Source organism: Podarcis filfolensis (genome assembly GCF_964270895.1).
Source record: "Podarcis filfolensis genome assembly, chromosome: 4".
Lineage (NCBI taxonomy): Eukaryota > Metazoa > Chordata > Lepidosauria > Squamata > Lacertidae > Podarcis > Podarcis filfolensis.
In genome coordinates, this window is record NC_139607.1 from 95,458,347 (window position 1) to 95,481,946 (window position 23,600).

The 23,600-nt window shown below is 49.4% G+C and overlaps 2 protein-coding genes across 4 annotated transcripts in view; both read right to left on the minus strand.

Moving 5' to 3' along the window:
- The window catches only part of TSKU (tsukushi, small leucine rich proteoglycan), a 33,364-nt gene extending 24,019 nt beyond the window's left edge, over positions 1-9,345 (minus strand). Inside the window, exon 1 of one of the 2 annotated variants that reach the window (XM_083610054.1) lies at positions 8,797-9,345. The gene's annotated coding sequence lies outside the window, so the exon portion shown is untranslated. Of the gene's footprint in view, positions 1-8,566 lie in introns of both variants that reach the window. The other variant, XM_083610055.1, reaches the window with a different exon arrangement.
- The window catches only part of LOC310760832 (uncharacterized protein), a 96,579-nt gene that overhangs the window by 58,120 nt on the left and 14,859 nt on the right, over positions 1-23,600 (minus strand). The window contains exon 1 of one of the 2 annotated variants that reach the window (XM_083610034.1): positions 6,233-6,292. The exons of the other annotated variant lie outside the window; for it this stretch is intronic. The gene's annotated coding sequence lies outside the window, so the exon portion shown is untranslated. Of the gene's footprint in view, positions 1-6,232; positions 6,293-23,600 lie in introns of those variants that run through there. 2 annotated transcript variants of the gene reach the window in all.

Sequence of the window (23,600 nt, forward strand, 5' to 3'; positions counted from 1 at the left end):
AATTTTGTTGCAAGTCCCACTTGCAATAATTACCAGCCAGGCTTGCAGGACATCACCCTCTATTGACCAAAAGTACATCTTAGGACACATCCATCCCTCCTCTGTAGCCGCGCATTTGCAAAGGAAGTTCAGCAGGGTGGGGCAGATGGTCTTTCAAGGACGTTCATCCATCATCGTTGATCATCTCATTGCCCCCCAGAGAATTTTCCAAGGAACATGGCTTGGAATCCTGTACTATGAACAATCGCACAGTGAGCCAACACTACGACATTCACAGGCTAACTAATGCCAGTGTGTTGGAAGAAGCAAATATCACCCATGTCAAAGCAATGATTTTTTGACATCAGTTTTGTTCAGTTCAATGTTGTGCGGATGCCTGATTATCGGCTTCCAAAGCAACTACAGTGGTACCTCTGGTTACGTACTTAATTCGTTCCGGAGGTCCGTTCTTAACCTGAAACTGTGCTTAACCTGAAGCACCACTTTAGCTAATGGGGCCTCCCACTGCTGCCGCCGCCGCATTATTTCTGTTCTCATCCTGAAGCAAAGTTCTTAACCCGAGGTACTATTTCTGGGTTAGCAGAGTCTGTAACCTGAAGTGTATGTAACCCGAGGTACCACTGTACTCTATTCCAAAATGGAAAGCGTAATGCTGGTGGTCAACAAAAGAGGTTCAAAGACTCTCTCAAGGCAAATCTTTAAAAATGTAGTATAAACACCGACAACTGGGAAACACTGGCATGAGAGCGCTCCAGTTGGAGAACAGCCTTTACCAAAGGTGTCATGGGCTTTGAAGACGCTCAAATTCAGGACGAAAGGGAGAAACGTGCTAAGAGGAAGGCACGCTTGACAAACCCTCACCGTGATCAACTCCTGCCGGAAACCAATGTCCCCACTGTGGAAGGACGTGTGGATCCAGAATTGGCCTCCACAGTCACTTACGGACTCACTGTTAAGACTGTGTTCATGGAAGACAATCTTACTCGGCTACGAGGGATCACCAAAGAAGAAGACAACATTCATGAATGGGGAACCTGCCTCTCCCCAAGTCTGGAAGGAGAAGGGTCAACAGAGCTCTACTAGACCAAGGGAGACAACTCTAACTTTGTCTGACGCGTATCCTTGGTTGCTGCAAGGAGAACGAGGAAGAGGGATGTTCACCAAGGGCACCGCCTCCCAAGAGATGCTCAGAGGGTAGTGAGATGAGAGGTCTCTTCCGGGGTGGCCCCAATGTGGGATGTTCTTCCCAGGAAAGCCTCCCTGGCAAACATTACAGCCTCAGGGATGACAGACAAATACATGGTTCTCTCCAAATGCCTGGGAAAATAAGTAACAGTGTGTTTTGGGGTGGTTTATTGTTTGGATAAGGGACGCGGGTGGCACTGTGAGTTAAACCACAGAGCCTAGGACTTGCTGATCAGAAGGTTGGCGGTTCAAATCCCTGCGATGGGGTGAGCTCCCGTTGCTCGGTCCCTGCTCCTGCCCACCTAGCAGTTCGAAAGCACGTCAAAGTGCAAGTAGATAAATAGGTACCGCTCCGGCGGGAAGGTAAATGGCGTTTCCGTGCACTGCTCTGGTTCACCAGAAGCGGCTTAGTCATGCTGGCCACATGACCCAGAAGCTGTACACCGGCTCCCTCGGCCAATAAAGCGAGATGAGCGCTGCAACCCCAGAGTCGGCCACGACTGGACCTAATGGTCAGGGGTCCCTTTACCTTTTTTATTGTTTGGATGGGTGCAGGGGTTATTTTAGGCTGCTGTTTGTTTGTTTTCAGTCATTTCATCAATTTCGAACACCGCTTGATTGTAAAGAAACCTCAAATCGGTTTGCAGGAACAAACACGAAACAATAAAATTGCCAGTAAGACTTTAGGAAAGTTAAAATAACAACAAACTACAAACAGATTAAAACTCGCACCAACGTTCTAAATATCTGGGTAGGCTTGTCTTAAGCAAAAATGCTTTTAGCAGGTGGGCTTTACATGCTAATAGTAACACGGACCTGGCCCCCATTGCTGTTTCAGTATAATTGCTTTATGCATTTTTGATTTATATATTTTATTCTGCATTTTCTTGTTCCTGTTAGTCTTTTCTGGACTTCTTCAGACCATGCAGAAGCGATGCACAGATTGGATGGAAGGGAGCCCTAAATGTGTGGTGGTTTTGCACCTCTATGCAGAATTTGTCATGCTTCTTCTATTAAGGCTAACGCAGACCAAAGCTGTGTACACCTTTATATATCTTTAAACCATATGTTTTCCCCTCAAAGAATTCTTTAAGGGCTGCTGGGACCTCTTAACCCTGAGAGGACTAATTGACATTGCCCAGAACTCTTTGAGGGAAAGAATGTGCATTAAAGGTATGCACAGCCTGTTTTCGGTTTCTGAATCAGCAGAATAAGGCTTCCGTCTGTTTATTTTTTTTAAATACCCCCCCCCAAAAAAAAACCCCAAATGCACAATGGTTCAGGGTTGATTAATCTGTCTCGGACTTCCTTTTGACTAAGGCATGACTAATAAACCTTCCCTCATTTTCTTGCCTGGTTGCAAAGTTCACCGGAGGTTTTCTTTAAATATGACGGTTATTATCATTTTTCTTGCAGAGACATGAATTCTCTCCATGCTGGAAATCTAGGCCTTGACTCGCCTACATGCATAGGATCACAGAACTGCAGAGTTGCTGGGTACCACTGAGGGGCAGTTCTAGTGCAACTCCTTGCAATAGGATCGCAGGGGGCACCCATATTAGTATCCGTGGGCACAACTTTTTCAGGTCAGCTTCTTCCCCTGTCTACCGCCGCAGAAACCGGAGCGGCGTCCTCGTCCCTCGCTGCTAGCTGCCCACCCAGACACTTGACCAGCTCCCATCATCTGCTACCACAAAGTGTCTCGAAGCGACTTGCAATGCAAAACAAGAAATAGCAACAAATATCACTGTGCGCAGGAACAAGGATAAAACCAAAACCTACAAAGTGCAAGCGCAAATAGTCACAAAAAGACATATCCAACTCACGCCACCAAAAGCATGAGAGGCCATACACTTATCCAATAACCCTCCAAGTTGAGGGCAAATAAGTCCTGGGTAAATAAAAACGGCTTTGCCTGGTGCCTGAACATAGACAATGACTCTGCCAGGTGGGCCACCCTGGGGGAGGATATTTCACAAACAGGGAGCCACCACTGAGAAGGCCCAGCTGGTCCAACCTAGCAGAGCCACCCGCCTTGAAGGACATGCCATGCTATTTTCTCACTTGACACTCATGCCTGTTTATCTTCCTTTGCCTGTTTTTATGTTCTTATGGACTATAAAGAAGGCTGATCGCCGAAGAATTGATGCTTTTGAATTCTGGTGCTGGAGGAGACTCTTGAGAGTCCCATGGACTGCAAGAAGATCAAACCTATCCATTCTGAAGGAAATCAGCCCTGAGTGCTCACTGGAAGGACAGATTGTGAAGTTGAGGCTCTAAGACTTTGGCCACCTCATGAGAAGAGAAGACTCCCTGGAGAAGACCCTGATGTTGGGAACAATGGAGGGCACAAGGAGAAGGGGACAGCAAAGGACAGGATGGTTGGACAGTGTTCTTGAAGCTACCAGCATGAGTTTGACCAAACTGCAGGAGGCAGTGGAAGACAGGAGTGCCTGGCGTGCTCTGGTCCATGGGGTCACGAAGACACGACTAAACGACTAAACAACAACAATGTTCTTATGCTCTTTGTATACTGTGTTAGTTTTATGATGTTAGCCGCCTTGAGCCTGGCTCCGGCTGGTGAGGGTGTGGTACAAATAAAATATTATTATTATTATTATTATTATTATTATTATTATTATTATTATTACAGTGGTACCTCTGGTTGCGAATGGGATCTGTTCTGGAGGCCCGTTCGCAGCATGAAAAGAATGCAACCCGCAGCGGGGTATCTGAGAACGCGCGGGTTGCAATTCGCCGCTTCTGTGCATGCACGTGACATCATTTTGCGCTTCTGTGCATGCGGCGAAACCCGGAAGCAACTCTTTCCCGTGCTTCTGGGTCGCCGCGGGAACGTAACCTGAAAAAACGTAACATAAAGCGGACATAACATGAGGTATGACTGTACAGTCATACCTCAGGTTGAAGTAGCTTTGGGATGAGTATTTTCAGGTTGCGTGCTGCGGCGACCCAGAAGTAATGGAGCGCGTTACATCCGGGTTTCGCCGCTCGCACATGCGCAGACGGTCAAAATGAAGTCATGCGAATTGTGACCTGCGCATGTGCAGACACACGGACGCGGTTTGCGTTCACTTCAGGATGCGAACGGGGCTCCGGAACGGATCCCGTTCACATCCAGAGGTACCACTGTATTATTATTATTATTATTATTATTATTATTTATAATTATTCTGGATTCCCCAATGACAATTTCAGATTGTAGATTCCTAGAGAGCAGGGACCCACCTCTCCTAGTCTGGGCACAATACAGCAAGGCACCACAGGCAGTGAATCAGAGAATCGTAGAGTTGGAAGGGACTTTCAGGGATCATCTAGTCCAACCCCCTGCAATGCAGGAATCTCAGCTGAAGCATCCAGGACAGATGGCCATCCAGCCTCTGCTTAAAAACCTCCAAGGAATGTGCCGTGTAAAAAAATGAAACAATGATAATAATAATAATTTATTATTTATACCCCGCCCATCTGGCTGGGTTTCCCCAGCCACTCTGGGCGGCTTCCAACTGAATATTAAAAACAGTACAGCATCAGACATTAAAAACTTCCCTAAAGAGGGCTGCCTTCAGTTGTCTTTTAAAAGTAAAATAGTTATTTACTGCTTTGACATCTGCTGGGAGGGCGTTCCACAGGGCAGGCGCCACTACCGAGAAGGCCCTCTGCCTGGTTCCCTGTAACCTCACTTTTTGCAATGAGGGAACCGCCAGAAGGCCCTCGGCACTGGACCTCAGCGTCCGGGCTGAACGATGGGGATGGAGACGCTCCTTCAGATATACAGGACCGATCTCTTCTTACATCAAAGACAGGAAATTCTAAAACTCCGAGCGATTCCTGCTTTCTTCTTTGGCGCAGAAACTCAAGCATTGCACCCAAACCCAGCCAAGATCTCTATTTTTACGTCCTGGAATTTCAAACCAGACAGGGCAATTGACATGTCTGGGCTTATCTCCCAAGAGCAAACTTTTTAATCTCTCTCAAGCTTTGTGTTCCGAGAAGGGGTTTCCCCTCCCTCAATTCAGGAATCCCTTTAATCCTGTCATAACTTACTAGGGAAGTTTTTACAGCAAAGGTCCCAGAAGCAGCCCCCTACTCACTTTCACAACTCTTTTCCCGATAATTTGGCCTGTTTGGGGGATGGGGTGGGGGGAGGAAGGAGAAGGGAGAGAGCGGAGGGTAAACTGCAAGGTGGAGGTTTGCTGTGGGTGGGTGAGTGGTCATGAAAGCAGAGAAGGGGGCAATGTTTGAAAGCAAAGACTGGGCACTGGAGGAAGGCACCAGAACGCCAGCCGCCGATCATATTACTTGCAGCCACCGTGGCAATTGCTAGCGCACTTCCAGGAAGAGGAGAAACCCAGATCAGAAAGTGGAGAGAGAGAGCAAAAGGAAAGGAGCAGTTCAAGTGGTACCTTGATTCTCAGACTTAATCCGTTCCAAAACCAAAAGCGTTCCAAAACCAAGCTGCGCTTTCCCATAGAAAGTAATGCAAAACGGATCGATCCGTTCCAGACTTTTAAAAACAACCCCTAAAACAGCAATTTGACATGAATTTCACTATCTAACGAGACCGCTGATCTGTAAAATGAAAGTGATAAACAATGTGCTGCAGTCACACAATCAATCAATCGATAGCTGGACCGAGTTGTTCCACACAGTCACAAAAACAAAATAAAAAGAGCCGCAAAAACAAAAGCATAAAATAAATAGCAAAAACAGACAGACGTCAGAGTAACACTCAAATTGGAAGTGTGGAACTCAAATCGGAAGCGTAACACTCAAAACGGAGCAAGTTCAGATTCCGGAAAAAGTTCGCAAACCAGGACACTTACTTCCGGGTTTGCAGCGTTTGGGTTCCAAGTTGCTTGAGTACCAAGGCGTTTGAGAACCAAGGTACCACTGTCTAGCCAATTTCATTTGCTGTGGGAAGGCAGGTTTCCTCACCCAGCTGAATTTCCTCTCAGACTTGACAGGAGACGAAACCTCCTCCCTGATGGAGAACAGCCTTTCCCAAAGGTGTCATGGGCTTTGAAGACACTCGAACTCAGGACGCAAGGCAGAAACACGCTAAAAGGAAGGCACGCTTGGCAAATCCACACCGTGATCAACTCCTGCCCGGAAACTAATGTCCCCACTGTGGAAGGACGTGTGGATCCAGAATTGGCCTCCACAGCCACTGACAGACTCACTGCTAAAACCCTGAAATGGAAGATGATCTTACTCAGCTATGAGGGATCGTCAGAGAAGAAAGAAATTGGTTCACATTGGTACCACCGGATTTCTCCACACGCACAGCTCAGTGAGGCAACGGAAGGGACCCAGCAACTCAGAGGCAGTGCACATGCTTGGAGTGCAGAAGGACCCATTTTCCAAACCCAGCGTCTTAAGGTAGGGCTGGGAAGGGCAGCTGTCTGAAGCTCAGGAGACCCACTTATGTCTGACTCAGTCGAAGGCGGATTCTTATGAGCTTATGGTTCTGGAGTACCTGCCTGGCATGCAGAAGGCACCAGGTTAAATCCTGGCACTTACAGGTAGGGATGGGAACTGCCCCGTCTGAAACACTGAAGGGAGCTCCTTCCAGACCCGCTTCCAGATGGTTTGCAGAATCGAAGAATCCTAGAGTCGGAAGGGACCTCGAGGGTCATCCAGCCCAACCCCCTACAATGCAGGGATATGCAGTTGTCCTGCATGGGAATCAAACCTGCAAGGTTGCCATTATCAGCACCACGCTCTCACAAACTGAGCTCTACAGGCTGTTAGTCCGAAACATCGGAAGGGAACCAGGCTAGTGAAAGATGGACAATATGAAACTCAATTCTGCTAATCCTTGGAGTGGCAGAGCGGATTGTACAACTGGAATAAAAGCAAAGGTAAAGGGACCCCTGACCATTAGGTCCTGTCGTGGCTGACTCTGTGGTTGCAGCACTCATCTCGCTTTATTGGCCGAGGGAGCCGGCGTACAGCTTCCGGGTCATGTGGCCAGCATGACTAAGCCGCTTCTGGCGAACCAGAGCAGCGCATGGAAACGCCGTTTACCTTCCCGCCAGAGTGGTACCTATTTATCTACTTGCACTTTGACGTGCTTTCGAACTGCTTGGTTAGCAGGAGCAGGGACCGAGCAACGGGAGCTCACCCGTCGCGGGGATTCGAACCGCCGACCTTCTGATCGGCAAGTTCTAGGCTCTGTGGTTTAACCCACAGCGCCAACCGCGTCCCAACTGGAATAAGGAGGGGCCATTTTCAAATGCTTGCTCAAATCATTATTCCCCCACCGCCCCACTTATTTGCTTTTTAAAAAAGGAAACAGATACACGTGGGGGTTAATGTTCCAGGTGAGCCTGCACCTTGCGCAGAAACTTGCCAGCAGGGAGCATCCAAAAACACGAACTCCGACCTCCAGCGGTACAGTCCATTCCCCATTTCAGATCCGTACCACCTTATTCCACCACCCACATGTCTCGATCCCTCGCAGCTACATGACTGAAGTGACCCTGCTGACAAGCAAATGCATTTCGAAATTCTGTTCCTGGTCCGTTCACATGTGCAAGCCATCGCTGGGTGCGTGCAGAGTAGACCAACAGGCCAGTGTGTGTGTGTGTACATACAAACACACATTTCCCCCTTTGTTTTAATGACCCGTTCTCCACCTTACAATGTTTGACTTGTACACTTTAAATGTCTTAAGTACAGTATGTAGCTACCTAAACACCTAAGGAATCAGCCCAAAGGAATCAAATGAATTCATTCCACACACTAACACGTGTTAGCGGCATCCAAGGCTAATAAACACACCGGCAAGGCAATTTAATAATAATAATAATAACAGCTTCTTCGCAATGAAATGTTTTAAGCTCTTCACCCAGCTGGCAAGAAAGCAGTCCCATTTGAAAGCATCCTTTCTTAAGCCAGAACTTTGCAAAAGTCCTGGAAAATAATGAATGCCTTTAATTTCAGGAAGGGAAAACAGAAATACACAAACACACACACACACCTCTCTTGAACAGACCGGCTTCAAGGGCGTCCCTCGGTTTTGATCAGCTCACTCCATCGCAGTTTCTCTGGAAACCGACCCTTTAAGTTTCAAAGCACGTGTACGTGTGTGTGTACGCTTGTTCCACCCCCGGGGACAGAAATGGGTGCTTTAAAAATCCACCCCAAGCATGGATGGATGGATAGGAAACAGACAAGGTATCCAACGTGGTAGTTTAGCATCGAGTAAAAAAAATAAAAAAATGAATGAATGAAAGGGGGAAAGATGCAGGACATTAGCACGTCTGAATGTGCCCATGATGGAGGAGATGTGGCGAGCCTGCCTTCCCGTCAGGGGAAACGAGCTCCGGGGAAAACACGGCGCAACTTTCATAAAGCTCACCTTTGTCTGCCTTGCTCCAGCTCTTGCAACCTGGAAAGAGTCCCTCCCCGCGCCTGCTCTCCGCAAACGATGCGAATCCAATTCGCATTCGCGCCCGCCCTTTCCCAAGTTCGGGTCGCCGGCAGAGCAAGCCAGCGCCGACCTCCACCCCTTCCCTCACAAAAAAGACTTCCAAAAGAGGCTTGCCAAAATCAGAAAGTTTTGCAAGAAGAGCACAGACGGCCGCTCACCTTCCTGTTTTATAATTTTTGGCTTCGGAGACTTGCAATGGAGGAGAGGTTTCTCTGCTTCCGTCTCCTCCTCGGCAGCCAAGCTCCTCGCCAAGCGGAGCAGACCGGGGCTGGGAAGACGCAATTTCAAAAAGAAAAATACAACCAAACCGGCAATGGAGCAAGAAAGGGGAGGAAAAAAAGCGAGGCTTGCAATGGAATCCACAAGGAATGGAATCCACAAGGCAGCTTTCAGAAGTAGCCGAAGCAGCTGCCGCCTCCCCGGCCAGCGCTTTGCAAAATCGCGGCTGCTCGGCTTGTCTCTTTTTGTGGAAGTCCCCAGCAGGCGAACTGGATCTCTTTTCTCCGCGCACACACACAAAACACACCCCTCTGGGATCAGCCTTTCACCTCTGCTCGATGCAACCCCTCCTCCTCCTCCTCCTCTTCTTCCCCCTTCAATGCACTAATCCCTCCTTCTTTCCCCGCATCTCCTCCTCTCCAGCGGCCAGGCGGGCGGGCGCGCGCTCTGTGCTAGCATGTGCCGGCTGCCTCTCCAAAGGCACCAGCTGAACGGCGGCGGCGGCGGCGGCTGCAACTCCTCTTTCCCTGCCTTCCCCGGGCGGGGAGCGTCTCCAAAGTGCACAGCTCCGCCCCGCGCGCCCAACCAAGGCAGCCGCCAGCTGCCCGGGCTGCTGGTTTGGAGAGGTTGCGCGCTTGGGCTGCTGCTGCGCGCGCGCGGAGAGAGGCGCACAGGGATCGTCTCTCTGAGTTGGGCGGGGGGCTGTTGTTGTTGTTGTTTAGTCGTTTAGTCGTGTCTGACTCTTCGTGACCCCTGGACCAGAGCACGCCAGGCACTCCTGTCTTCCACAGCCTCCCGCAGTTTGGTCAAACTCATGCTGGTAGCTTCGAGAACACTGTCCAACCATCTCGTCCTCTGTCGTCCCCTTCTCCTTGTGCCCTCCATCTTTCCCAACATCAGGGTCTTTTCCAGGGAGTCTTCTCTTCTCATGAGGTGGCCAAAGTATTGGAGCCTCAGCTTTAGGATCTGTCCTTCCAGTGAGCACTCAGGGCTGATTTCCTTCAGAATGGATCGGTTTGATCTTCTTGCAGTCCATGGGACTCTCAAGAGTCTCCTCCAGCACCAGAATTCAAAAGCATCCATTCTTTGGCAATCAGCCTTCTTTATGGTCCAGCTCTAGGTGCGTCTTGTGGTCTGGTGCGTCTTATAGAGCGAAAAATACGGTAATTAACTGATGTTCTGCTCCCCCCCCCCAGCAGAAGCCTGTCACCCATCTCCCCCCCCCCAATAAAAAAGCTTTTGGGGGAGATTTCCCCCAAACAGCTCATCAACTTGTTAGGCCCCCTCCTAACAAAAATCCTGGCTATGCTCGTGAAATGAGGGTGCAACTTTGCAAGGAGAGATGTGTGCGTGTGTGTACTGCAGGCAAGGATAAAGGGGGGGCAGTCTTTCAAAAACAGAGGTACAGTGGTATCTCGGGTTAAGAACTTAACTCGCTCCGGAGCTCCGTTCTTAACCTGAAACTGTTCTTAACCTGAAACACCACTTTAGCTAATGGGGCCTCCCGCTGCCGCTGTGCGATTTCTGTTCTCATCCTGAAGCAAAGTTCTTAACCCGAGGTACTATTTCTGGGTTAGCGGAGTCTGTAACCTGAAGCGTCTGTAACCCGAGGTACCACTGTATCTGGAGGGGTTGGGTTTGTATGTTAGGGACAGGAGGAGGAGGTGGCAAGTGGTTGCGGCGGGGGGGGGGGAGGCAGAAAGTTTCAGCAGATGGATGCAGAGAACGGAACATCTGTGGGAGGGGGGAGGGGAGAGTCTGGGCTCTTTTCCAGCCCCCCCCCCCGAGAGTAACAGCTTGGTGGAGGGCAGAGAGAGGTCCTGGGAGACGGGTTGGGATGAGGCGGAACAATTATTCCAGCTTTCTTTCATTTTGGTGATAAATTTGGTGCTGCTTGCTAAGGACCTAGGTTGAGTCAGCCACAAAGTGGGTGGTACTGTGGTGTAAACCACTGGGCTTGCTGATCAGAAGGTTGGCAGTTTGAATCCACCCGCTGTGGCTATCCAGGGGTCCTTTACCTTTTCTTTTTATCCTGGAAGTGGTGGATTTATATTAAATATTCCTAAACCGGCTAACCTCCGCCCAAGAATAATTTATTCAATGGAGTTTTCAGCCTGGATCTGTACAGTGGTACCTGGGGTTACATACGCTTCAGGTTACAGACTCGGCTAAACCAGAAATAGTGCTTCATGTTAAGAACTTTGCTTCAGGATGAGAACAGAAATCGTGCTTTGGCGGCGCGGCGGCAGCAGGAGGCCCCATTAGCTAAAGTGGTGCTTCAGGTTAAGAACAGTTTCAGGTTAAGAACGGACCTCCAGAACGAATTAAGTACTTAACCCGAGGTACCACTGTACATCTAAGATGTCTTGCCAACAAAGGTCCGTATATTTGAAGCTACGGTTTTCCCAGTAGTGATGTATGGAAGTGAGAGCTGGACCATAAAGAAGGCTGATCGCCGAAGAATGGATGCTTTTGAATTCTGGTGCTGGAGGGGACTCTTGAGAGTCCCATGGACTGCAAGATCAAACCTATCCATTCTGAAGGAAATCAGCCCTGAGTGCTCACTGGAAGGACAGATCCTGAAGCTGAGGCTCCAAGACTTTGGCCACCTCATGAGAAGAGAAGACTCCCTGGAAAAGACCCTGATGTTGGGAAAGATGGAGGGCACAAGGAGAAGGGGACGACAGAGGACAAGATGGTTGGATGGTGTTCTCGAAGCTACGAACATGAGTTTGACCAAACTGCGGGAGGCAGTGGAAGACAGGAGTGCCTGGCGTGCTCTGGTCCAGGGGGTCACGAACAGTTGGACACGACTAAACAACAACAACAAGATGTCTTCTGTCAGGAGTGTGTGCAGGAGCCAGGCCCTGTGAGTAGTAGGGCTTCGCAGGACTGGGGCCTTCCTAGGTTTGTTCTGGAGAGGCAAGGCGTGGCCACACAGGTGAGGCCACTTGGTAACTCACTGCACCTGGTGGCAAGCGCCGGGAAGGGATATAAGGTCAGCATTTCCCTTTGGCGCTTTGCCACAGCAACACGTTTCCTGATCCTCAGACCTCAGCTTCTTGACTCCTTGCTTCTTGACCCTTGACTTTGTGACTCCCTGCTTCTTGACTCTCGGACCCCTGGCTTCTGGACTCTTGTTCCTGCTCCCACCCCGCCATCTTCCCCCCGGTCCCGATGTCCTCAGCCAGGACTTTGATCACCTGTAGACCAGACCGTGACATCTTCCTTTAAAAAAACAAAAAATGAAACAAAACTGGTTTATAGGTTAATAAATAGTGCCACCATTTCCTTTCTTCTTCAGTCTTTGAAACCGAAATTGCTATTTACACTAATGAAGGTCTGCAAGGATTGAACAACCTTTTCTCCATCTCCCAAGTGCTCGTCTGCATTTCCCTTCATTTAATCAGAGTTTACTCTTTCAGTGGAAAACCCAGTAAAAACAACTTGTCACCAACATACTGTTTAGGATATCTAACAGCATTTTTGCAGCCCCCACCTGGAAACATCCCATTTGTCTTGAATAAAGCGACAAGATTCACATGCTTACACCTAATACAGAAGAAGCCTCTTGCCACCCTACTCATTTTGCCCCGGAGACACGGCAAACAGCTTGACAGTCCATAATAATCCAGGCTGAAAGATGCCAACCTTCTATCTCACAAGTCACAGGCACCCCAGATGTTTAAACTGCATCCTGGGAACAGGGCCTTCTCGGTAGTGGCGCCTGCCCTGTGGAACGCCCTCCCATCAGAAGCCAAGGAAATAAGCAGCTATCCTATTTTTAAAAGACAGCTGAAGGCAGCCCTGTTTAGGGAAGTTTTTAATTGGGAGCCACCCAGAGTGGCTGGGGAAACTCAGCCAGATGGGCGGGGTATAAATAATAAATTTATTATTATTATTATCATTTGTTATTATTACAGGGCTACAGTTCCTAGCGCTCTTAATAAACTACAGATCCCAAGATTTTTTGCGGGAAGCACTGTGTTTAAACAAATAATGTGATGGTGACCACAGACTCTGGATTGTCAACAGTTCAGCTGAAAATGAAACCAAACCCAATGTGTTTTTGTTATTGTTCTTAATCTACCAGAAACTCCAGTAGTTGATGGTGAGCTTCCTATGAACCTCGGGGAAATCTCAGAAGTTGCTCCTTGTTTTTTGAGACACCAAAAAGCAGCTAGCCCTCATGAGGAACCAGGATGCAAATGCCTTCAGGCTTCACCATTCAGGTCAATTTTGCCATGGCTGGATGTGTTTTGTTGTTATAATTCATGTTAGTCCAACGCAGCAAGGAGGAGGAATGTAAGCTTACATCGTCGGGTGTGCCTCAGATTACAAAACGTCTCAGTGAAGTCACCAGGGTGGGTTCATCTGCGATAGTCTGGGCTGACTAATGTAATTTTCTGTAATGACCTTTCTTGATGCATCAGCTAACCCGCACCAGCTTAAGCAAGGGTGCAGAGCAGATGTGTTTGTAACAATGGCAACAGCAGTGTTAATATTTGCTCCTGCAAACTTTATTACAGGGATGCCTGGGGAGACTGAAACAAACAAACTTTAGTAAATCTGGTGCAACTGTTAGTACGACTCCAGATGGCTGCTGCCCGAGGCTTCGATACTCTTGCTGGTGTGCCCCTTGCATGCTACCTATTCACAGAACACTTTGGTCCCTGCCAAAATTACAAATACACTGACAATAAGGATATGGAAGGTGTGCAGAGGAGGGCGACCAAGATGATCAAAGGTCTGGAAACCAAGCCTGATGAGGAACAGTTGAAGGAGCTGGGTATGTTTAGCCTGGAAGAAGAGGAGATGGCCATCTTCAAATATTTCAAGGGCAGTTTCATGGAGGATGGAGCAAGCTTGTTCTCTCCTGCTCTGGATGGTAGGACTCGAACCCAGGGTCGTATCTCCGTTGGGAATTCAGGCACGTTGGAGACTGCTTATTTTACACATGGGTCTCGGTGGAGGAAGAGAGTTTGCAGTATTACACCTTGATCCCCACAGCACTGGAGTCCAAGACATTCTGCACACCATTTCCATGTCTCTGTCCCAGCCTGGCAAGATGGTTCTGCCCCGAAAAAGCCTATGCCATCTGTTCAGGCCCTGTCACGGTCCAGTCTACAGGCGATCGAAGTCCCGGCTGAGGACGTCAGGACCAGGGGCAAGATGGCGGGGAGGGAGCAGGAACGAGAGTCCGGAAGTCAGGGATCCGAGAGTCAGGAAGGAGGGAGTCACAAAGTCAGGGGTCCGAGGGTCGAGAAGCAAGAAGTCAAGATCCGAGGATCAGGAAGCAAGAAGCCAAATGCAGCAAGGCAGGGAACATGTTGCTGTGGCCAAGAGCCAAAGGGAAATGCTGACCTTATATCCCTTCCCGGCTCTTGCCACCAGGTGCAGTGAGTTACCAAGCAGCCTCACCTGTGTGGCCGCGCCTTGCCTCTCCAGAACAAACTTAGGAAGGCCCCAGTCCTGCAAAGCCCTACTGGTCACAGGGCCCGGCTCCTGCACGCACTCCTGACAGTCCCCTCCTTTCTCCTTCCCAAGAACTTTGGCTAAATGTCCCCTCTCCTTCCCCAAACCTCACTGTTTTAAAAGGGACACATCTTTCCTGTGTGACGTCTTCTCCACTCTTTGCAGCAGGGAGAAAGATAGCTTTTGGCATTGCCAGTTGCCCTGAATGGCTAGTTCCTGGCTCCCTATTGCTTCTCAGTGGCTCGGCTCTTATCTCACCTGGCTGGGCTGGTTTGCATGAACTAACCCAGAAAATTCTTTCCTGGCACCATGCTGCAGCCCCTAACCCCAGCTGTTACTGGGCACCAACAGGATGCACTTTGCACATGGGCAGAGTCTAGTCTACCCACATCCGTGCAGTGGAAGCCTGATCTTTTGCTACACAGTGGTACCTCGGGTTAAGTACTTAATTCGTTCTGGAGGTCCGTTCTTAACCTGAAACTGTTCTTAACCTGAAGCACCACTTTAGCTAACGGGGCCTCCCGCTGCTGCCGCTGGAGGACGATTTCTGTTCTCATCCTGAAGCAAAGTTCTTAATCTGAAGCACTATTTCTGGGTTAGCCGAGTCTGTAACCTGAAGCGTATGTAACCCCAGGTACCACTGTACAGATCCAGGCTGAAAACTCCATTGAATAAATTATTCTCGGGCGGAGGTTAGCCGGTTTAGGAATATTGGTCAGAACACACCTAGAGTCCTGTGTCCAGTTCTGGGTAGCACAATTTAAGACGGATGTTGGCAAGCTGGAACGTGTGCAGAGGAGGGCGCCCAAGATGATCAAGGGTCTGGAAACCAAGCCTTTTGAGGAATGGTTGAAGGAGCTGGGTATGTTTAGCCTGGAAAAGAGGAGACTGAGAGGAGATAGATAGCGATCTTCAAATATCTCAAGGGCTGCCACATGGAAGATGGAGCAAGCTTGTTTTTTCTCGGCTCAGAGGCTAGGACCCGAAGCAATGGCTTCAAGTTACAAGATAGGAGATTCTGACTCAACATCAGGAAGAACTTTCTGATGGCAAGAGCTGTATGACAGTGGAACAGAGTGGCACAAGAAATGTTGGGCTCTCCTTTGTTGGAGATTTTCAAACAGATGATGGATGGCCATCTGTCATGAATGCTTCAGCTGTGTCTCCTGCATTTCAGGGGGTTGGACTAGATGTCCCTTGAGGTCACTTCTGAAAACGGAATTCAGCAAACCCGTTTCCCTGCCTGTAGGAGGCTTGTCCTGAATGGGGTAACTTTGCCCCTGAAGGACCAGGTGCGCAGCCTGGGAGTCATTCTGGACTCTCAGCTGTCCATGGAGGCACAGGTTAATTCTGTGTCCAGGGCAGCTGTCTACCAGCTCCACCTGGTACGCAGGCTAAGACCCTACCTGCCCACGGACTGTCTTGCCAGAGTGGTGCATGCTCTAGTTATCTCCCGCTTGGACTACTGCAATGCGCTCTACGTGGGGCTACCTTTGAAGGTGACCCAGAAACTGCAATTAATCCAGAATGCAGCAGCTAGACTGGTGACTGGGAGTGGCCGCCGGGACCACATAACACCGGTCTTGAAAGACCTACATTGGCTCACAGTACGTTTCCGAGCACAATTCAAAGTGTTGGTGCTGACCTTTAAAGCCCTAAACGGCCTCGGTCCTGTATACCTGAAGGAGCGTCTCCACCCCCATCGTTCAGCCTGGACACTGAGTTCCAGCGCCGAGGGCCTTCTGGCGGTTCCCTCATTGCGAGAAGTAAGGTTACAGGGAACCAGGCAGAGGGCCTTCTCGGTAGTGGCGCCTGCCCTGTGGAACGCCCTCCCAGCAGATGTCAAAGCAATAAACAACTATTTTACTTTTAAAAGACAACTGAAGGCAGCCCTCTTTAGGGAAGTTTTTAATATCTGATGCTGTACTGTTTTTAATATTCAGTTGGAAGCCGCCCAGAGTGGCTGGGGAAACCCAGCCAGATGGGCGGGGTATAAATAATAAATTATTATTATTATTATTATTATTGCCGGGAAACCCTTATAAGAACCTAAAAGGTTACCTATCAGTCAGAGGAAGGAAGCAGAGATCAACCACTGTCAAGTTGGAGGAAAGTGGCTATTAAGCCTGATCTTTATTACTGCTGTTGCAACAGGGTGCAACAGGAGGGAGGAGGAACCCAGAACAATGGTGTGCAACTGCAAGCCCTTATATAGACTTTTGAAATTGCCCACCCTGTAGCTCAAGAAGACCACCCCCAAAAACATCATACATACATCACAGAAGGAGGCGGTCTACACTACCGCTGTGCGGATGCTACTTGCCCAGAGATGGAAGGAGGACAATTTACCTACAACAGAAGAACGGCTGATAAAGATGAGGGACTACGCCGAAGTGGTGAAAATTACCGGGAAAATCAGAGATCAAGAGGACAATAAATTTAATAAAGAATGGGGAAATTTTATAAGTTACTTGAAAGAACATTGTAAACAATTGGAAACATGGGCAGCATTTTAAAAACACTTGCAGTGAAGCGAGAATTGTGATAAAAATTGAGATTTAAGAAAATATGAGAAGATGCAGTTTGGAAAGAATATTTGGGGAAACCACGGAGGGGTGGAGGGAAGTCCAGGGATTCCGAGAATCCTACTTGTAAAATGATTAAGATTTGTGACTGATGGTAAATGTTAAAAGTGAAAATGAATAATAGTAATAAAAAACTTGTAGAAGGTCCCTGCCTTCCACACTTTCTAAAGCTCCTCCTCTCCTGGATATTTCCCAATGGTGCCTGCACACCTCTGACCTCTGTTCTGCTCTTCTCATTACTCTGCGAGTTCTTGGAGATCAGAGCAGAGGGGAGATTGTCACAGCAGGAGAGGGAGACTCCCTGGATTCTTCAGAAGTCCCTTGACCCCTCTCTGCTTCAATGCCAGAGTCTGAACTGCTCCCTATCACAGGCTCTTCCTGCTCACTAAACCCTGTTTCCCCTGCTGCATCCAGGCCCTCCTTCCAATCTTCTCCCTCTGATCTCTCCTCAGTGTCCCACCACCAATTCTCCAACTCTGAGCCTTCCTCCTCTGGGGGTTCCCTTGGGGGTTCCCCAGCTGCTTCCTCCCCCCTTTCCTCTGCGTCCAGCCAGCCCATGACACATGCCAGCCATTTCACAGTTGCGACTACCGACAGCCAAATCCTTTCATCTTCAAGAGAGGGAGAAAGAGTGCCGCTTAGATTACATTCAAGCAGAAGGTCTGGACAGGATCTTGGATAGAGGGGACTGCACAGATAAGAAGGGGAAACATCTAGTAAAAGCGAACAAATGGGATTTTATGCATGCAGAAGGAAGGAAAGGAATTTATTTTAGAAATGATAAGTACCGGTTTATTGTGGATTGATAATTTGCGGAGTAACTCACTTGCAGATCCTGCAAATGTTAAAATGTTGTACGTGCCGGAATTGGCAAGTGGATTGCTGATGGCTAAGGATAAATAAAAACAACAAAGGCCTATTGTACTATAAGGTTAACCATAACGAACGGAATGCGAACAATTAGGGAAATAAAGCAGCAACAAGAGGAAACTTTGGACGCACCAAGAACGGATTGTAGGAAACCGGTTTTGGGGGGAAATTGTATTAGATTTGTCTTAAATTGTGGCCGATTTGGTAAAGTTTGGAAAAATGATAAAAACGATTTGGCAAAAAAAAAGAGCGCCGCTCAGACAGATTACATTCAAGCAAAGGGCCCTCTCCATCTGCAAAACGCCTTTATGAGATATGACAGGGACCTATTAGCATATCAAAACATCTCTGGAAGAAAAGCACAGCTGTCGGAAGCAAGGAGACTTGTGCGCCAAGTGCATAGCTCTGTCGGCTGGGGTAGCGCAGCCTCATTGCAAGGTGCATCAAGACCCACTGTGCAGTTTCTGTGTCCCTGAGCTCAGCCGCCTCTGCAAGGAAATCTGCAAAATGAACTGAAACCTCAGTTCTCTCGCTTGTTCCTCATTCGAGCCCTCTGGTGAGCTTGGAGGAGAAATGAGACCAGGGGATCATTGCCACTCATCCAGACAAAGATCTTCTCAGTGATTGGCAGGAATAGCAAACAGGAAGGAGGGCGGGCTGGGAGGAGGGAAGCTCATGTGCTGTAGATTGAAGGAGCGTCTCCACCCCCATCGTTCAGCCCAGACACTGAGGTCCAGCTCTGAGGGTCTTCTGGCAGTTCCCTCACTGCGAGAAGTGAGGTTACAGGGAACCAGGCAGAGGGCCTTCTCGGTGGTGGCGCCCACCCTGTGGACTGCCCTCCCGTCAAACGGATAAACAGCTATATGATTCTTAAAATACACCTGAAGGCAGCCCTGTTCAGGGAAGCTTTAAGGGTGTGGTGTTGTTTTGTGCTTTTACTGTTTTATTGTTGGACGCCATCCAGAGTTGGTGGGGCAACCGAGTCAGATGCATGGCATGTCAATAATAAATTATAACCATGATGAAGAACTAGAAGACAGAACATAGTTATGATAACTTGTTGTTTAGTCGTTTAGTCGTGTCCGACTCTTCGTGGCCCCATGGACCAGAGCACGCCAGGCACTCCTGTCTTCCACTGCCTCCCGCAGTTTGGTCAAACTCATGCTGGTAGCTTCGAGAACACTGTCCAACCATCTCGTCCTCTGTTGTCCCCTTCTCCTTGTGCCCTCCATCTTTCCCAACATCAGGGTCTTTTCCAGGGAGTCTTCTCTTCTCATGAGGTGGCCAAAGTATTGGAGCCTCAGCTTCAGGATCTGTCCTTCCAGTGAGCACTCAGGGCTGATTTCCTTCTGTTAACGGAAACGCAGAGGGCTCTCTTGGACGAAATGAAGACACCAACCAGAGCAAAATCAGAGCAAAACAGCAGCCAGTAGGCTTGGTCTTTATTAGCAAAGACTGTCGCGACAGGGCCCCCACCGCCCACGAGGTGAAGCAAGATGGAAGCCCCGAACAAAAGGAGACCTTCACTTTTATTACTTGCTAATCCCCTGGGATACACCCTCAAATTACATCATATTTACATCATGATTACATAGAGAACAGGAGGAGTCAAGGGAGGAGTCGGGCAGGTAACTCGAGCATCTTCACACCTGGCGAATGCCCCCGTCCCCTTTACTAGTGGAGAAACAAAGGGAAGGGGCGCCGCTTCCTGCCCCCTGGAGGGAACCCGGTCATAGTCCTTTTGTTATGACCGAAGCCGAATACACGATCATATGCAGGCTATTGTGTCTTCCGTCGGTTGGCCGTCTAAGCCCATCAAGCCGGCTATCAAGGTGTTCAGGTCATCCGGGTGGAGCGCTGTGTACGTGCCTGCTCGGTCGGGGGATTATGGCTGGTTGGTATCAAGCCACCCCCCTTTGATAGTCCTTGTGATTTGGAGCCGAATAAAAGTGGTCCGATGAAAATCCAAGGTACCGTTGATTTTTGGTGAATTTCCGAAGAAAGGGTTGTTGAAGTTCAAAGCACTTCCCAAATTTAGATACAATGTAGCAACATTTGATTAGATCAGTCACGGTCAATTGAGTCCGGAAACATTGTATTAGTGAGCTGTCAAAGTAGGGAAGCGGTGGATGCCGGCTGCAGTACCAGCGTAGCCGCCACTAGGGGCGCTGTTCGCTAACGCTGATTGGTCGAGACGGCAGCCGGCTGACCTCGAGTTCGTTCGCCCGGTCTACTGAAGGGAAATGCATGAAGGAAGATCGGGATTCTATATAGTTTTGTCAAAATAGCGCTTCCTTATTTACGGAAGGCTTTGTTTAAGGAAGACAGCCCTCTAAAGGGTCGTCTCCTGGATGGGGATAGGTGTGTGTGTGTGCGTGTGGTGCTTGTGCATTACAGGTGAGCGTGTGGAAAAGACGGGGGGGGTTTCCGGCCACAGTTCCCCCCTTCGGAGATAAGATTGCGAAGGTGCAAGACCGCGCAATCCTTCTCTCCGCACAAATCAATAAAAGTCTGACAAATCATACCTAGGACTTAGGCTCTGCGTGTTCTTCAGGGGTCCCATTTCGATGAGGGTTGATGAGGTCCTTGGGGCAGGCATGGATGTTCGCGGACGGAGAGCTGAAGCGCAAGAGCCGCAGTTTTGACAGCACATCGGGAAGCAGTGAATGGCGCAGCAAAAAACAGCAATGCAGATGGTAACAGTGATCAGAATCAGGAGTCCGTTTCCCATGAGTTGTTTTATCCACGCGGACCCCGGCAGCCAATTCCAGAACTGAGCATCCGACAGTCCCTCATGCTGAATGTCCTTTAGTTCATCTGTTAGTTTATGAATATTGTTGAGGTGTCCAGTAATATTTAGGGTTTGATCGGAGATGTATGTGCAGCATTCGGTTCCCACAAGGGCACATACTCCTCCGGTCGAAGCAAGAACATAGTCCAAAGCCAAGCGGTTCTGGATCGCCGTTTGTCTGACCTCTGTTAATTCCGTTAGGATAGATTGGGTGGCAGCATTTGACTCTTCCATAAAATTTAGGAGAATGTCCGTTAGCTTGAGAATGTCAACATGGTTGGAACCAGCCCCGTAGGCGGGAAAAAGGGCCCGGCCATAAGTTTCTCCATTGGCTGTCACGTCGGAGAGTTTCGACAAGTCCTTAGCCCTTTTGTTTCGCCTTCTTCCGGGAGGGAGATCGCGGGTGACTCGGATCCCAGGCAAGATCAGTCCGAGGTAGCAAGTTCCTTGGGAATGGGGGCTGGCCCATACATAGCCACGGTGGCCACATACCCAGAACAACCCTTGCAGGCACGAGTCTATACGACCGGTAAGGAAGGTGCGAAAGAAGCATTGGGAGACGGGGGAGGGGTCCCAGGAGTCGGGCAAACTCATAACGCGCCTCCACGCAGACAGCAGGCTGGGATGGGTGGAGGGGTTGCCTTGTTGCCATAGGGTGATTCTGCCAGTCAAAGTAATATCAATGGTGTACTTACAGGTGCTCTCGCCAATGACTTTGTCTTTGCCGCTGAACTTCCGGCAGAGGTCGCCTTTAGTGGGTCCGTTGAGGTAGATGTACTGGTGGGTCAGATTCACAGCGGTCAGGTTCCAAGACCGTATGTCCGCGGAGAGATGTTGTTGCAGAGTAAGGGGTATTCCGAGGAATGGTATGCCACTGTGGAGGTGTGCAGGGGCATTGGCACAGATCCAGCAATTGTCCGTGGTAGTTTGTTTGGCAATTTGAGAGATTAGTTTTACGTAGGTATTTGAATGCCAGGTGGACAGAAGGTCATTATGGGTGGTGGGGTTTTCAGATATTGACAGTTCCCCCCTTTGTCGAGGTGCGGTCCCAGCAGGGTGAAGTGGATCTTGTCGGAGCAAGTAGGTGAGGTTTGTGGTCAAACCTCCGCATCTTTGTGGCCCGGTGGTATCCCATTGAGCTGGTGGTGCAGTGGAGTGATGCCAGCCTTCTAGGTATGCCTTGCCGTCCCAGGTGGCAGCGGTGCCAATGTCCCAAATGCAACAATATCGTCGGAGACAGACTCCCTGTAAGGTGGTGTGACGGGGGGCAGTGTCGACTCTCTGGCAATAGAAGCCGTAGATTAGGTGGTCTGTGGGGTGATTTTTGTCAGTATAGACCGACTCACCGCCACCATTGTCCAGAAGTGTCCAGTTAATTGTTTGTTGGGGGGTGCCGTCGGAAAAGGTTGTATAAGAGCCATTGATGCAGTGGGCGCGGTACCACGGGCCATCTCGGGTGAGGATGAGTTTTCCGAGTGGCGTGTAGGAGGTAGAGCGAATAAAGAGTTCCCAGGATTGGTGTGTAGCAAGAGTCGGTAGTACGGAGTGTCGGAGAAGGGTGCGGGTCTCAGGTAGACAGAAGTCGAAGTCCCCCAAGCGATCCAATGTTCCGGGTTTCACCATGTCAATAATCCCGAAATGAAGATATTTGTATTGAGTTTGTAATCCAGGGCATGATGCATGTGAGGCGGTGGTGGGATGGGAAAGAGTGGTTGCGATGAGGATGGAGAAGAGGAAGAGTTTGGGTGCGTTGGTGTCCATAGCGTGTCAGTTGGTGAAGCTGTCAGACGGGGCTGTCAAATGGAGCTGTCAGATGAAGCTGTCAAATGGAGCTGTCAAATGGAGCTGTCAGATGAAGCTGTGGGGATTTTACGGAGTCGGAGGCGGATTGAAGGTTGCTCTGCGTTTTCTGTAGTCGTGATGAGTTCAGAAGACCAATGGGCGGGTGAAGTTGGTGGTTCGGGTCCGGTCTGTTGGGCCCGATTCGTGCCCCGATCAGGTCCGGTCTGTTGGGCCCGATTCGTGCCCCGATCAGGTCCGGTCTGTTGGGCCCGATTCGTGCCCCGATCAGGTCCGGTCTGTTGGGCCCGATTCGTGCCCCGATCAGGTCCGGTCTGTTGTTCCTCTGAGTCGGTATCGCCGTCCCCCGGTGTAGTTGGGGTGCAGTAGGGTGAGTCGTCCGTGGAAGGCTCGGGTGGCAACGCGGGCTTGCAGCGGGTATGGTGTATCCAAGCTGTCTTTTCCGCTACCTTAACAGAAGTTGGGGTGGTTAAAAGTACTTGGTAGGGGCCCTCCCAGGTGGGCTGCAGGGGTACCTTTTGATAGGTTTTGGCTAGTATCCAGTCACCTGGCTGGTATGGGTGAACATTCTCATCCAGTGGGATGTTCTGGCTTGCAGCTGCATATTTGTGAAGAAGGGTTAGTTGCTTCTGGAGTTGCGTTACATATTTGGTTAGTTCAGATTCACCGACCTCCAATTCTGAGGTAGGGAATTGAGTGTTGTATACGGGAGAGGGTCTGCCAAACAGTAATTCATATGGTGATAGTTTAAGGCTACCGCGGGGGCATGCCCTTAAATTATGTAGGACTAAGGGAAGAGCATTTAACCATTTAATCCCTGTGTCCGTACAGAGTTTTCCTAATTGGGACTTTAGTTGTTGGTTCATTCTCTCCACCTGCCCGGAAGAAGGGGGGTGGTATGGGGTATGGAGCTTCCATTTTACTCCTAGAGCGGTGGCTACCTGTTGAATTATATCGGATGTGAAATGTGAACCCCTGTCGCTGTCTATATGTCTGGGGACACCGAACCTTGGTATTATTTCTTGTAATAGGATCTTTGCGACTATCTGGGCAGTTGTTCTGCGGGTAGGGAAGCACTCTACCCACCCTGTTAATTGATCGATGATGACCAGAGCGTGTTTGTAGCCGTGGCAGGGGGGTAGATCTATGAAATCTACTTGGAGACTTTCGAAAGGGACGAAAGCCCATGGCCTGGCTCCCGGAGGGCACCTAGCGGCGTGTT